At 46.2% G+C, this 6501-nt stretch overlaps 1 pseudogene; it reads right to left on the bottom strand.

Annotated features, from left to right (window-relative positions):
* Nucleotides 1-3457: 3457 nt before the first annotated feature.
* On the bottom strand, nucleotides 3458-3958 carry LOC128578360 (zinc finger CCHC domain-containing protein 10-like; annotated as a pseudogene).
* Between the last annotated feature and the right edge of the window lie 2543 nt (nucleotides 3959-6501).

Raw genomic sequence — 6501 nt, forward strand, 5'->3', positions numbered from 1 at the left:
ATTTGCCTGAAATACGGATGACCATCCTTTCACCCTGAGTCTGTATTTGTCTTTTAAGTTGAGATGTGACTCTTGTATGCAACAAATATCTGGCTTGAGTTTTTGTATCCAGTCAGCTAACCTATGCCTCTTTAGAGGACAGTTTAAGCCATTCACATTGATGGAGAGTATTGATAAGTCTGGTGGAATTTTGGGTATCGAGTTTTTCAAAGGTCCAGTGGACATTTTTAATCCTTTTGCCAGTGTGGAAGTTGGAGTTTGATGCGAAGTTTCTGAGTGAGGTTACTTTTGTGGTATAGGATTGAGTTGGTCATTGTGGAGGATAGGTCTGGGAACATCCTGAATAGCTGGTTTACTTATGGCAAATTTTTTCAACATATGAATGTCATTGAAGTATTTAATTTCTCCATCATAGATGAAACTCAGTTTAGGTGGATACAAGATCCTTGGTTGAAAGTTTTTTTGCTTTAGGAGATTAAAAGTTGATGACCAGCCTCTTCTGGCTTGAAAAGTTACAGCAGAGAGATATGCAGTTATTCTAATATTCTTACCTTTGTACGTTATAGTTTTCTTTCGCCGGGCTGCTTTGAGAATCTTCTCTTTCATGTTAACTTTAGTGAAGCTAATTATGATATCTCTGGGGGATGACTTATTGGGGTTGAATCATGCTGTGGTTCTGAAGCTGTGTGCTATCTGAATTTCAGATTCTCTAGGCATGTCTGGAAAATTTTCTTTCATAATTTCATGCAGAAGGGCCTCTGTGCCCTCGGAGGCCACTTCATCGTTCTCAGAAATTCCTATAGTCCTTATGTTGTTTTTTTTTGAATTATCTGAGAGTTCTCTGAGTGAGTGATCCGTTTTTGCTCTTCATTTCTCTTCCTCTTTGAGAGATTGGGAGCGTTCGAAGACTTTATCTTCAATGTCAGAAATCCTTTCTTCTGCTTGCTCCATTCTGTTACTGAGGGATTCTACTGTATTTTTCATATCTTTGAGGGCTGTAAGTTCTTGCTTCAGTGTGTCTAAGTCTTTGGTGGTTTTGTCTTTAAATTCGTTAAATTCTTGAGACAATTTTTGAATTTCTCCTCGAATTCCTAATTCCATTTCATTAATCTTGTCTGCAATCCAAATTCTGAATTCGATTTCTGACATCTCAGCCAGTTGTTTATGAATGGGATCTTCAATCACATCTGCCGTATCTTTTCTTGGGGGGGTTGATCTATTCTGGTTATTCATGTTACCAGAGTTTTCCCACTGATTCCGCCCCATGGTTATTTTACTCTGTTTGGTTTTTCCCCTGGGGTTTTATCGAGGGCCCGTACAGTGTTGTGGCCTGAGAAACTGGGGCCCTGTCTGGTGTGGTGGAGCAAAGTGGTTCTGTCTTGCTTCAGCTGGTTTCTTTTCGATCCTATTGCAACTTCTACTCTGGCTTGAAGTCTCAGCTGGGTGGAAAAATCAGCAATTAAGTCACCCCACCTGCCCACCTCTGGGCCCAGTTGGAAAAGGAGAATCAAACCTTCCTACAATCGCACACCCACGGCACCGCCTGAAAAGTCCTCAGTCTATTAGCCCAGTTCAAAAGGTCCAAATCAGCTGTCTCAATCGGCACTTGTCTTGTGTGAGAGAGTTCAAGAGGTCTCTGGGAACTGGATCACAGGGGCCTGGTGACACCTCTGACCCGGCTCACCCCAGTACAGCGTGGAGTCAGGAGGAGCCACCCAGCAAACAGAGCAGTCTAGGAAGGTTGGCGTCTCCTTCCCCACTTTGCCCCTCCATTGGACCCAGTCACTGGTATCTCTGCAGATGGCTAACCCAGTTGCCTGAAGTGAACAGACACTCCAGGGGTTTGCACCTGCCTGAATCACAAGGAAGTCTGCCAGGCCTCCGCAGACTGCTGCTATCTAGCAGGAAGAGATGGGGCCTGACATCTTTGAGTGTTTGATGCAGGTAATGGGAAGGAGGTGTTCACTCAGGTTTAGCCCCATCCCTGATGGATGCTGCTAACAGAACAGAACAGAACCGACAACTTTGCGGGGTTCTGTCTCTGTTCCTGTCGAAATCGCCTAAAGAAGACGGGCTGTTTTGAGTTCAAACGTCTTTGCTGCTGGAGATTTGTGTTCGAACACCTCTCTGGGTTGGCCCCGCCCTGGAAGCTTCCCAGGTTTGTGAGCCGTGTCAGGAAATCCCCCGCTCACCGGTGGCCTCCTCTGGTTGCCCAGGGAGACAGGGGGTGTGGCCTCAGAATATCCAGAAGTGAGCGTTCTTCCGTTAAAGAAAAAACGGCTGTTGATCTACCTCCAGGGAACTGCTTCTCTGGTGTGGGCACTCAGGCGACCCTTTTCTCCTCTGTCCCGCGCCCCAGAGTTAGCACTGAGCGGCCGCAGTTTGTCCTGGGTCCACACCCCTCAAGAGATCCCCCAAGAATCAGAACTCTTGGGGGATGGGCCCCCAGACCCCGATTGGGAGTCGGGGGTGGGGGAAGCTAGAGTTTCATTCAGTTTTACACAACACTATGGCCCGGGGAGGGCTCCTGCACTGCACCGCAGGGAAGTGCCGCCAAGGCTTGATTTCCCCTCAGCAGAGTGCCCTCTCCTCGCTCACGTGTCCCAGAGTCAGCGCTGACCTGACGCAGCTCAGGCACTGTGCACTCCCCTTGAGAAATCACCCAAGGATCCGAACTCCTGGGGGATAGGCCCTGAGACCCCGAGTGAGACTAGGGGCTCTCAGCTCTCAGCGGGGAAGCTAGAATCTTATTCAGTCTTGTGCCCCGTAATGTTGCCCAGGGAGGGTTGGTGCACTGCACCGCAGGGAAGTGCCTCGAAGCGTGGCTCCCCTTCAGCCCGGTGCCCTCTCCTCACTCGCACGCCCCAGAGTCAATGCTGACCTGTCGCAACTCGGGGACTGTCCACTCCCCTTGAGAAATCACCCAAGGATCCGAAGTCCTGGGGGACAGGCCTCCAGACCTCAGTGGGCGGGAGGGGAGCGCCGGGGATTCAGGGTTGCCGGCAAAGGATTCCCAAAGTTTTATTCAGTTTTATGCCCCGCAGGAGAACGCCACGTCACCCCAGTAGGGGAGGCAGGTCCAGTTTTTAGAAGGTCTCTCCCGTGGAGTGTAGTGGGAGGGCCTTTAATTTCTGCCCGCTTGTTCAATTTTGGGGCTCTTGAGCCGGTCTCATGGAGGAGGGGGACTCCCGTCTGCTTGGTGGTGGATTTTGTACCTTTTGTTTGCGTCCTTGTGATCACAACTTGCCTCAGCGGTGTTGATGTGCGTTCTTCAGCCTTCTCTCTTGGTGAGGCTCAAGTCCACCAGGATACTTACTAAATTCCTGTCCCTTAACTCTCCTTCTGGACGGGAGCCTCTGTTGAAAGCTGGCTTCAGTCCGCCATCTTGTCCCTAAATTCCCTTTTGAGAATCACATTAATGTTTTCAGTCCATCAGTGCAATACGGATGGAGCAATTCTATTCCTTTTTCTTCTTCTTTGGTGGTTCATCATCAGAGCTGCTATCTGTGCTGGTGCTGCTGCTACTAGAAGAGCTGGAATATGAGTCTGAATCAGAAGAGGAGGAATAGCCCGTAGAGGATGCTGAAGATGATGAACTAGAGGAGATTTCTTCTGTGTCCTGTCTTCTGAGGAGGATGAGGTAGAAGTTTCTTCACTGTCTGATTAAGAATCACTGGCTGAACTGCCACTGCTACTGCTACTGGAACTGGTTATGCTTTTAGACCTTGTTTTTCTTGGTCTTTCTTTCTACATTATTTTCTCCAAAGCTTTGCTGTAACAGTAACCTGTTTTCTTTTTCTTTCAAAGCTGTCTTTAGTTCTGCTGTTCTTGAAGGCCTATGCAGATATTTTCTTTTTCCTGTGCATTCATAAGTCCAATGTCCAAATTCCAAGCATTTTTGACATCTTGCATGTTGCTTATTTGCTTCAGCTTCTCTATGGGCTATGAGCCAATGCATAGGGTCGCCATCTTAGTGTGGCCGAGGCCAGCTGAGCATTAATCTTTTTTTTTTTTTCTTGTTGGGGATTCACTGAGGGTACTACCATAAGCCAGGTTACACTAATTGCATTTTTTTTTTTTTAGGTAAAGTCCCTCCTGCAATCATGTCTTGCCAACAGAAGGTGTGGCAAACACCAAGGCACCACCCCTCTCCCTCCTTCCCTACTCAAATCAATAATAGAATTACGGGGAGGCGGAGCAAGATGGCGGCTGAGTAACAGCTTCCTTACATCTGGGCACCGTGAGTCTGGGGAGATAGGACTCCAGGCATCTCTGGCTGGTGGGATCTGCCTATCATCACTCCTAGGAGGATATAGGGAGTCAGCGAGAGACTTCTGGACCCCAAGAGGAGGACTAAAACAGTGGAAAACCGGCAAGTGGTCGCGTGTGTTCAATCCATCTAAACCGGCCCGCAACTGTAAGTTCAGTAGCAGCGAGACTGCAAACCAGAAAGGCCTTACCTGTGAACTGCCCTTGGACTTAGCACTGAGTTGAACTGCCTTGGGGAGAGCCTGAGTGGGAGTGCAGAGAACTTTGGCCGTTGTCTAGGGCCCCAGTCTGAGCTGTTGAGCCAGACGGAGCTAATAGTTTTTGGCGGTGGGTCACACGGAACTATTGTCAGTGATCTGCCCTGGCAAGCTCGGCCCTCAGGATCGCAGAGCTAGAAACGGGTTGGAGCTGGTAACCCAGCAACCAAGTAGCCTAAGGGTGGGGTCTGAGCCGCCTTGCAGCCCTAACCCTCAGGGGCAGAGTGAGACCGGTTTTGGCACACTGGGTAAGTGGATAGCCACTTCAGCAGTGATTCCAGCGAGAAAGCTGGGAAAGCTTCTGCTCAGCAAGTTTACAAGTTCAAAGTGGGTTTTAAGTGGGCTGAGAGAGATTTAGGGTGTCTACCTGCTGGGCTTTGAGAAAACAGCATCCTCCAGTCATATCAGAACTGTGATTAACATCTCATACCCCAGAAGACCACGTGTTGCCCAGAGAACATTCAATAACATATACAAACTGCTTTATTTTTGGTTGTGTATTTTTTTCTTTTTCTTTGTTTGGTTTTTTTTTGTTTGTTTGTTTATTTTGACGTTGTTGATGTTCCTTTGTTTTTTAATTTCAATCTTTTCCATACAGATCCTTTTTCTTTCTCAATTTTTCTAGTTTAATTATAATTTCCCATTGCTGCCTTTTTTAATAACTAGAACTTCATTTTTGCTAGTGTTTCTACAGCTATCATTTGTTTTTTCACCCAATTTTATCCCCACAAAGTTTTCTGTTTGCTTGTTTTGGTTAGATTTATAGGATTTTTGTCTTTCTTCTCTACTTGGTGGAGGTGGGGTACAGTGTCTGATCAGGTTAGCAAAGAGCTGCTGACATCAAGGGAACCACCCAACTGGGCACCCCAGAAGGTGGGTTTTTTTTAAGGTTGTGTCAAAGTACCCTACTGTACACCTATATTGCCCTGTCTCACTCTTCTGTGCCTCTCTTCTTTTTGTCAATATTCCTTATACCCACCTCCTCTCCTTTCTTTATCTTTCTTTTTTTTCTTATCACTCAGTCCTCCTTTCTTTCATCCCTTTTTTGTTCTTCAACCTTCTCACACTTCTGGTCCTGTAACCCTTAGTCCACAGGCACAAGAACTTAAAGAGCAAGAGGAAGTGAAAGGAAAATTAGGGCAAGGAAATAGAAAAAAGAAATCACTCATGAGGAAGAATCCACAGAAAAATCCAGGCAACATGACGAACCAGTCTAGAACAACCCAACCAAGGGACCATGAGGTAGCTACTGCAGATGATTCCACCTGTAAAGAAATGTTAGGAATGACAGAAAGGGAATTTAGAATACACATGTTGAAAAGAATGAAAGAAATGATGGAAACAATGAAGGAAATTGCTAATAAAGTGGAAAATAACCAAAAGGAAATCCAAAAACAGAATCAAATAAGAGATGAATGATATGAAGAATGTAAAAAGGATATAGCAGACCTGAAGGAACTGAAACAGTCAATCAGGGAACTAAAAGATGCAATGGACACTGTCAGCAACAGGTTAGACCATGCAGAAGAAAGAATTTCAGAGGTAGAAGACAAAGTTCTTCAGATAACTCAGACAGTAAATGAGGCAGAAAAGAAGAGAGAGAAAGCAGAACATTCTCTGTCAGAATTATGGGATTTTATGAAGCGTTCCAACAGACGAGTTATAGGAATTCCAGAAGGGGAAGAAGAATGCCCCAGAGGAATGGAAGCCATACTAGAGAATATTATAAAAGAAAATTTCCCAAATATCACCAAAGATTCTGACACACCGGTTTCAGAGGGATATCGGACCCCAGGTCACCTCAACTCTAACCAAGCTTCTCCAAGACACATTGTGATGAACCTGTCCAAAGTCAAGACAAAAGAAAAGATTCTGCATGCTGCCAGGAGTAAGCGCCAGTTGACCTACAGGGGCAAATCCATCAGAGTGACCGCAGACTTCTCTAATGAAACTTTCCAAGCAAGAAGACAATGGT

Source organism: Nycticebus coucang, chromosome X, assembly GCF_027406575.1.
Source record: "Nycticebus coucang isolate mNycCou1 chromosome X, mNycCou1.pri, whole genome shotgun sequence".
Lineage (NCBI taxonomy): Eukaryota > Metazoa > Chordata > Mammalia > Primates > Lorisidae > Nycticebus > Nycticebus coucang.